The sequence below is a fragment of the Malaya genurostris genome, chromosome 1 (assembly GCF_030247185.1).
Source record: "Malaya genurostris strain Urasoe2022 chromosome 1, Malgen_1.1, whole genome shotgun sequence".
In the NCBI taxonomy this organism is placed as follows: domain Eukaryota; kingdom Metazoa; phylum Arthropoda; class Insecta; order Diptera; family Culicidae; genus Malaya; species Malaya genurostris.
The window spans coordinates 58,692,755-58,703,087 of record NC_080570.1 but is presented as its reverse complement, the minus strand read 5'-3'; positions in this window follow the sequence as shown (position 1 = coordinate 58,703,087).

Here is a 10,333-nt window from a genome sequence, read left to right as displayed (position 1 = left end):
TATACCGATTTATGATCACTTCACCGCAATACAAATATATTCTCCTAAAATATCTTTAATTGTCAGATGAATACCGATTTTGGGTTTTGCTTGGATTTTTTTTGTTCACTTAACTGCAGAGATGCCATATATTTTCAGAAAAATCTGTATTGCCCTGTAATAATCTGTATTCACTAATAAAATGAAATGTCTACAATGAAATGATTTTAATGATATCTCATATATTAGCAGACCAAAAGCGGAAAACATACTTTCAGCAAACCAAAGGGGCTCTGTTAGAGTGCAAGCGATAAATCTACGCAGCTTTCACTCTGACAGGATTCTTTTGACTTACTGTAAGTGCATTACTCGCTTCGGACAGTACCAATCTAGGCTCTGATTTCTCACGTTCACTCTATCTGTGGCCTTAGGCTGACAATAAAGTTACGTAATGCTATGACTTACTTGAACATCAGTTCGAATTAGCTTCAAATTGTAATATAAATGTATTTCAGTGTTGATCATCACATATCAGCATAAAGATTTTCACTTTAAATTGTGAATTTTCCCTTGATTAATAAACTTTTCTCGTCACTACATCAGATACTGAAAGATAGCTCAGACGAAAAAGTTTAAATTTAGGAAATCTGTAATCTGTATGAGGATGTTAAAATCTGTATAAATGGCATCTCTACTTAATTGAGCCCCGGTGACATTTTCCTGGTACTATTTAGCAGAAATTGTAAATAGAAATGGTACAGATAGATTTTTGCGCGAGATGCAAATTTTTGGGAAAAAGACCTGGCAACGCTGCATCTGTGACTGCCAATCAACGTTGCCAGGTATACCGATTTCTCGATATTTATATATACCGATTAATGACCTCAATACCACAATGCAGATATAACGCGTTTTTTTATAACGGCCATAACCTTCAACCTTTCAAGTCACCTTACTCTTTTGAAAGAAATTGCAGGCGAGCTATGAAAAATGGAGTATTGAATTTAACACCAGACGAAAGAGAAAACATTTCTCTAACGTTTACTGTTATGACTAGAGTGCCTATAACCAGAGTGACGACTTTTCATCCGTAATGTTGGCAACAATTCAAAACATTCCATTAGCTTTACATTGAATTGACAGGTCGTTTGCTCGATTGGAACTGGTAGCTGTCATTCCAAACGAACAGCTGTCGTCACTCTGATTATAGTCACTCTAGTTATGACTTACTCTCAGCGAGTGCCGACTCATTCAAAACTACTCTTCAAAGTGAATGTTGATGGATGGCTTATTGTATTATTTTTGGAAGAATGACCTGGCAACGGAGATTTGTCTGTAAATCTGCCGATTTCGTATAGCCAATAAGCAACCTAGTTATAGTGTTATAAATTTTGTTTTAACTGTTAGTTTTAATTCTAGTGTTAAGCCTAATGTATCTGTTGGATCATTGTAATCTGTTGATATAAATAATGAGGAGGTTTTATGCCTGCTGGAGAGAGAGATTGCCAAATTTCATCTCCACCGGGCTTTTCCCTGCTCACAAATAAATAAATAAACCTTTTAAGCCACCTTACTCTTTTGAAAGAAATTGCATTTAACACCAGACGAAAGAGAAAATTTTTCTCTAACGTTCACTGTTATGACTTACTTTCAACGAGTGCCGACTCATTTAAAATTACTCTTCAAAATGAATGTTGATGGATGGCTTATTGTCCGTTATAAAAAAAAACGCGTGATATGTTCTCCTAAAATACTGATAATTGACTAGCGGACCTTGCATGATCATTAAAAATGTCATTACTAAAAAATAATGTCATTTGAATGAACGTGTAAGGTGTAGTAATGACGAGTTCTCCATGCAAATTTGGAATGTCATTACTTAGTGATCATTAAAAATGATAATAATTCTCGACGAATAGATTTTTGGAAAAATGACTTGGCAACGGAGATTTGTCTGTAAAGATTTCGTATAGTGCTGCAATCTTTTGAAAATCGAGTTTTTTGCAGACTTTCGTTAAAATCTACAGACTTTTGAAAATGCCATTTGGCTCGCCAAGTTAGTTTAGCTTATCATACATTATAAGTGACCCTTACACGAGCATTAAAAATGTCATTTTAAATGATGACTAACTAATGATGTATTTCACATTTTTTTTTTTTTTAAATAACTATTTATTGGAATATGAGTTAAAATTGAATTATTAAGATTTAAATTGGGTGTTCAGCCACAAGTGGTGACTTTTCAGCCCTGTTATATATATATATATATATATATATATATATATATATATATATATATATATATATATATATATATATATATATATATATATATATATATATATATATATATACATATATATATATATATATATATATATATATATATATATATATATATATATATATATATATATATATATATATATATATATATATATATATATATATATGATTTGGTTATTACCATGAAGACATCATTTGCTTCCGCAATTCTGAGATTTTTGTGTAGGGAAAATTCTAAACCTACTTGTATTGTGTAATGGGGAAAAGGAACTTATATACTAACTTACTAACTAATACAGAGAGCGAATCGATTCAATTGAAGATTGCATCGATTTTTGTCGGAATTTGCTTATAATATTATGTGACATTACATCTAATGGTTCTATATTTGTGAGTCTGTGTGACTCATTTGTACTAAACCAGGGAGGACGCTTCAGAATCATTTTCAGAATTTTATTCTGAATCCTTTGAAGCGTTTTCTTCCTGGTGGAACAACAGCTTGACCAAATTGGTACCGCATAAAGCATGGCTGGTCTGAAAATTTGTTTATAAATTAACAATTTGTTTTTTAGACAGAGCTTAGAATTTCTGTTTATAAGAGGATATAAACATTTAATATATTTATTACACTTTGCCTGGATTCCTTCAATGTGATCCTTGAAAGTGAGTTTTTTGTCATACGTTAAACCTAAGTATTTAGCTTGATCAGACCATGTCAATTCCAAGTCATTCAATTTGAGAATGTGATTGTTGTTTGGTTTAAGAAAAGAAGCTCTTGGCTTGTGAGGAAAGATAATTAATTGCGTTTTTGCTGCATTTGGTTTAATTTTCCATTTTGATAGATAATCACTGAAAATATTTAAACTTCTTTGTAGTCGACTGCAGATCACTCTTAGATTTCTACCTGTGGCTAACAGACTTGTGTCGTCACAGAATAGCGATTTCTGACAACCAACGGGTAGATTTGGAAGATCAGAAGTGAAAATATTATACAAGATTGGAGCTACACTCGAACCCTGCGGAACACCGGCTCGTACGGGTAGCAATTCAGATTTACAATTCTGATAGCTAACCTGAAGAGTACGATCAGTTAAATAATTTTGAATCATTTTGATCAAATAAATAGGAAACTGGAAATCAGACATTTTTGCTATTAAACCTTTGTGCCAAACACTGTCGAATGCTTTTTCTATGTCTAGAAGAGCAACTCCAGTGGATAACCCAGAAGATTTATTTACTTTTATCATGTTCGTTACTCTGACAAGTTGATGAGTAGTTGAATGTTCATGACGAAATCCAAACTGCTCTGGTAAAAAAATTGAATTCTCATTTATATGAGTCATCATTCTTAACAAGATAATTTTTTCAAAAAGTTTACTGATAGAAGAAAGTAAGCTAATTGGGCGATAACTTGATGTTTCTGCTGGGTTTTTATCAGGTTTTAGGATAGGAATTACTTTAGCGTTTTTCCATCTTTTTGGAAAGTAAGCTAATGAAAAACACTTGTTGAAAATTTTAACCAGGAGTCTCAAGGCAACATCGGGAAGATTTTTAATAAGAATATTAAAAATTCCATCATTACCAGGAGCCTTCATGTTTTTGAGTTTCCTAATAATTGATTTAATTTCATCAAAATTCGTCTCAAAAATGTCATCGTGTGATAACACTTGGGTTGAAATATGATCATACTTCAGTGAGACTTCATTTTCAATAGGACTCACAACGTTTAAATTAAAATTGTGGACACTCTCGAACTGCTGAGCTAGCTTTTGAGCTTTTTCACCATTTGTAAGAAGTATTTGATTTCCTTCCTTGAGAGCAGGAATTGGTTTCTGAGGTTTCTTAAGAACCTTAGAAAGTTTCCAGAAAGGTTTAGAATATGGTTTAATTTGTTCAACTTCTTTAGCGAAATTTTCATTTCGCAAAAGAGTAAATCTATGTTTAATTTCTTTTTGTAAATCCTTAACTATGTTTTTCATAGCAGGATCACGAGAACGTTGATATTGTCGTCGACGAACATTCTTCAACCGAATGAGCAGTTGAAGATTGTCATCGATGATAGGAGAATTTAATTTAGTTTGAGCTTTGGGAACTGAAAGATTTCTAGCTTCGATAATATAATGATTCAAATTATCAATTGCTGTGTCGATGTCCGCAGAATTTTCTAAAATAGTTTCATGATCCACATGATTTTCAATGTGAGATCTGTAATCCAACCAATTAGCTCTATGATAGTTGAAAATAGAACTAATTGGATTAATTATAGCTTCGTTGGAAAGTCTGAATGTTACAGGAAGATGATCTGAGTCAAAATCAGCATGAGTAATCGGTTCACTACAAATGTGACTTTGATCTGTTAGAACCAGATCAATTGTAGACGGGTTTTTCACGGAAGAGAAACAAGTAGGATTACTGGGATGAAGAACTGTAAAGTAACCAGCTGAGAGTTGATTATGAAGTATTTTACCATTACTGTTATTTTGCCTACAATTCCACTGGACATGCTTAGCATTTAAGTCCCCTATTACGAAAAATTTCGATCGATATCTTGTAAGTTTTTGCAAATCGCCTTTAAAGAAATTTAATTGTTCGCCGGTGCATTGGAATGGCAAATATGCTCCAGCGATGAAATAAATTCCATGAATGGTTTCAACTTCGATTCCCAAGCTTTCAATAACTTTAGTATTGAAAGAAGGTAAAATTCGATGTTTAATTTGCCGTTGGACAAAAATGGCAACTCCACCACCAATTCCAGTAAACCTGTCAAATCGATGAACCACATAATGTGGATTACTTTTCAATTTTACATTTGGTTTAAGAAAAGTTTCTGTCACAATGGCAATATGAATTTTGTGAACTTTGAGAAAATTATAAAATTCATCTTCACTCGATTTCAAAGATCGAGCATTCCAATTTAAAATATTCAAATAATTATTTAACATCACTGTTAAATTTTAAATTCATTATAATATTATTTGCAAATTTCCATCCGATTTGAAATGTTTCAAAAAGTGATGAAGTCGAATTCATTTGGATGATCATTTGAAAAAGTTGATCTTGTAGGTAGATCATTTTATTTTCAGTTATATCGCCTAAATCGACTTCATTTAAAGAAGCGAATGGCATTGAATGAATATTTGTAGGTAGACTGCCATTAGAAGAAGATGATTTGGCCGGTCTACCTATTAATAAATTGTTTTCGTTAGAAGAAGAACTGCAAGGCGGTCCTGTGTTTTGATTATTTACATTAGAAGAAATAGGAGATAGATTTCTACCTAATATACCAGCATAACTGACATTAGAAGAAGATGATGACGAGGTCGATCTACCTGTCAATAAATTGTTTTCGTTAGAAGACGAATTGGCAGGTGCCTTAGAAGAATTTTCAGGTATATTCTGTAAATTTAAGGTCGTTGATTTGACTTGTTGTCTAAGCGAACGAGCGTTTAAAATTTTTTCCCTGACAGGACATTTCAAATAATTGGATTTATGATTTCCATTGCAATTTGAACATGAAAATTTATCAGTAGTTTCATTCATTGGACAAACGTCTTTCGAATGCGATTTACCACAATTCAAACACCGTATATCCATATGACAATTTTTGGTTCCATGACCGAAGCCTTGGCAACGACGACATTGCGTTAAGTTAGCAATACGATTATGCCGTTTATAATGTTCCCAATGAATTTTAATGTGGGAAATGAAACGTACTTTTTCTAAAGTTTTCAAATTGTTTACATCACTTCGATTGAAGTGTATTAGGTAAAGTTCATGGGAAATTCCAGAGCGTGGTTTAGAAGTACCATTCGCTCTTTTTTTCATAAGTATTACTTGGGAAGGGGCAAAACCAAGCAATTCTTTTAGTTCATTTTTAATTTCATCAATACTTTGATCATTTGATAATCCTTTCAAGACAGCCTTGAAGGGTCTGTCTGATTTTATATCATATGAATAAAATTTATGAAGTTTTTCGGACAAATATCGAATAAGACGTTCGTAATCTTCCAATCCATCCACCAAGACTCGACATTCTCCTCTTCGTCCGATTTGAAATGAGACTTTTACTTCCGGGAGAAAAGTAGAAAGCTCAGTACGGAATGCTTTGAAGTCGGAAATCATCACCGTCACTGGTGGCATAGATTGATGTTTCTTCCCAGAACGACAAGCGTCCATTTTGGGAATTTTTGAAGAATTTTCTTCTATGTCGCTACAATCGGATTCAGGAAGAATCTCGTAAATATTGTTAGACGGCATAGGATCAGCGGAAGGGAAATCCGTCCGTTGTCTTTTATTTTTACATTCAGATTCTATAAGATCGTGAATGTTATTAGAAAAATGTTGAATAACGGATTGTGATTTATTCCGTATTGAATTATTTTTAGCCTTAGGCTTGTTGCCTTTCCGGTTGGACGCAGGCATTTTTGAAATTAATGAAATTTTAAATTAAATTAACTAGGCTAAATTAGTCTTCGATTAGACTCCTAGCTAGCCTTAAAAAAGGCTGATTAATTTCTTAGTCACTCTAATATCACTCTTTGTATCACTTAGTCACTCTAATATCACTCTTTGTATCACTTAGTCACTTAGTTAGTGATTCAGGTAGCCTTGAAAAAGACTGAAGCCTTGAATCAATGAAACTCTAGGTAGCCAGAAAAAAATTCCAGGAGCCAAGAGCTATACGCGTGCGGTGCGAACGACTGTTCAACACCGACTGATGTATTTCACATTAGCGGCCCTTACACGAGTCATTAAAAATGTCATTAATAAAAAATAATATCATTTTATTGAACGTGTAATGGTGCACTAATGACGAAATTTCAAACAAATTTGAATTACATCATTAGTTAGTCATTATTTAAAATGACATTTTTAATGTTCGTGTAAGGGCCGCTATTTGTTAGAAATCTCGTCATTAGTGCACCATTACACGTTCATTAAAATGATATTATTTTTTAGTAATGACATTTTTGATGACTCGTGTAAGGGCCGCTATAGAGAAGCTGAAGCCTGCAGACATTTTTTCGAATTTACAAACTTTTGCAACCCTGTTTGAAGATATTCGAAATTTTTACCTGGCAACGCTCCTGCCAATGATATTGGTTTAGCACCAAAATATCTCGTCTTTCACGGCGATCCGCAGAACATGCGCACAAATTTGTTGAAGGTAGGGATGTCGCGTTTTTTGAAATACTCGATTAGTAAATAATCGAATACAACTTTTCAAACTAATCGATTTGCTTGATTAATCGTACAGAATTACTCGATTAATCGATTAGCTTGCGATTAAGCATGACTAAATTTGATGGGCGATCTAACGTTGTGTTTCACTGCTAGATGCGTACGTGTGCGAGGATGATGATTGCAATATTAGCTGTCAAAATACAAGGGAAAACGAATTTTCACTTGTAAAATCCTTTATAACTTACATACAACGTCATTTTTTCAAGCGAAAAGTTAATTTTAGTGTGAGAAAAATCAATTTCTACCTATGTTATTGTAGCAGCACCCAAGATTCTGTTTTAAACCAGGCATATTTTCAGATCTGATCTTAGCATGCGAGAAAAGGTTATGTTGATAACTTGGAATGATTTTATTCGTTGCGTACATTATAAAATATTACTTGAAAGACCGCACATATGCGCAAACCTAAGCGAATATGCGATATTATGATGAGGAATAGTATTTTACTAAGAACTAATTCCGGATCTCGATATTGATCAACATATCATATTATAAAAACAAAAATGATTACACGAAACGAAAGAAAATAAATTTTCTTACATTTTAAAATAAACAGTTCTTATAACAAGTCCTAGAATTCTACAAAATAATTGAAATTATATAAGAAAAAATCAATCTTAAGAAAGGTTCAAAAAATGAAACATAGATGGCGGGTCAGGTGAAATTAGTTCTACGTTCGATTGTCAATTTTGTTTAAGTCGATTTGTTGTTTCAAGTGGTGCCGGATTGTTTTCGAAACAACTTACTTATTTCACGCACAAAAATTAAACAAATGCCTAGTAATTAGAATGAATAGATATTCTAATTTGAATCAAATATTGGTCTCGTTTTTATAAACACCATTAAGTCACATGGCAAAATTTTCTTTGAAGAAATGCAGGCGAATTATTCAAAATAGAGCATATTTTTAACAACCAAACGAAAGGGAGAATTTTTCTTCTTCGATTACTGTTATGATATACACTCAGCCAGTACATAACAGATCTTCAGGTAAGTGGCAGGATGCTTAGTGACTTTAAAACAAACACGACATATTTTTGTAATAATCACAATTTGTTTGGAGCCACCATGTCCTCGATTGAAGGAATAACATTCGAGTTTGAATCTATTGATTTGATGTTTGATGAGCAACTAACCGTTTCATCGTTTTCATTATACTGTTTTTTTTCTGAATGAAGTTTAAATTACTTAATTAAGCTCTCGGTCCTCGCACACTAAGATTACTAGAAATCAATAAATCAATTTGAGGTATATAAACTCAAAAACTAGTAATATAAACTAGTAAATATGTATATAATAGCTTTTAATCAAAATATGGCTCTTTCAAACAAGAACAAACTAAGAAAAACAGAGTTGAGAGCATGGAACTAAAGCTTTCAGAATGTCAATTCAGGAAACTTGAATTATCTCAGGTTTAAAATTTTTAAGCAGACGATTTATAAGTAAAAGATTCAAAACAATTTTGGTTAAATTTTATTAAAAATATTGTGCGATTAGTAATATAAATAAAGAAATGTCAATATTTTTGATAGAAAAGCAGTGTAAATATTTTTGATGAACCAGAGATTATCTATTAGAATAAAAAAAAGCGGGTGGGTAATGTCAGCGACATAACTGGATGTCGTGAATACGAAAACAACTGACATGTTCCTTAACACTTCCGAATATCAATTGTATGAATTATGCAAATATTCCCCTTTTTCACATTTTTCGCAAAAACAAAGAAGGCTTCACTTGATCTCGAATACTGTGAATTTCACACAGCGAAAAGTGCACAAATCTAACCGAATTGTTCTTGATTTGCACTAAACTGAGGATAATTACCTTCGATTTGCGAAAAACAAATCCTAATAGTTCTTTAGAAAACTTTTAGAGTCATTAGAACGGCTGATATTGTGTAATGCTCTCCACCGTTGTTTTTTTTTTCCAATGCTAATGACTGGCAGCTGTGACGTAATCGCTCTTGTCGGTAGCGAAACTAGCTGTGCAGACGACACAAAATACATCTGCTCGCAGTGGCGATAGAATCCAAACTGATTCAAATTTTGTTAAGAGATTCCCTTTTATGTGATTTCGTTTGTAGCTTTTTCACTAATGGGCGGTCCTAATGGCTATAAAATTAGTCGCATACAGAATTTTAATGTCGATTATTTCATTTCGGATTTGCATAATTTATTGAAAGAAACTATCAATATGCTGTAGGGATTCGTTTCTAGCATTCAGAAGGACCAAATTGAGGAACTCACTACGATATTCACAACTTTTCGTAACATTTTTCTTGAACGATTTGTTGTACAGCAGCAGATATTTTGTTCTCTTCCTCAGAACGCGTTCTGATTGGCTGGTGTTGACATGGGTTTTTCAACAGTGTACTATTGAAATACTTCAATACTTCTGCTATACACGTTTAAGTTGAAAAATTTCGATTCTATTGGTAGTTAGATTATATAAATCCTTCCATAGATCACTGAGCTATGAGCTTTAAAAATACGAGAAAGGAAACGCGCCTTATGAATTATCCTCTTTGATACTCGTTTATACCAAACATTTCAGAAAAGTTGAATTTTGAACTATTTGAGATTATGCCACACAACTGAAAATTTTATCATAAAATTGTGATCATATTTCCGATGGCATGTAGCAAAAATTATGTTGATTCATTAGATACAACAAGAGATATTCACGATCAAAAACTTATCACTCTCTCAGAGGGTAAATTTTGAAAAGGCACCCCATAGTAAAGTAAGTCGTATTCACGACAAAATCAACAGAATTTTGTGCAGTTTTTGATAACTGTGTACAATGAAAATCTGTGCACATGGCA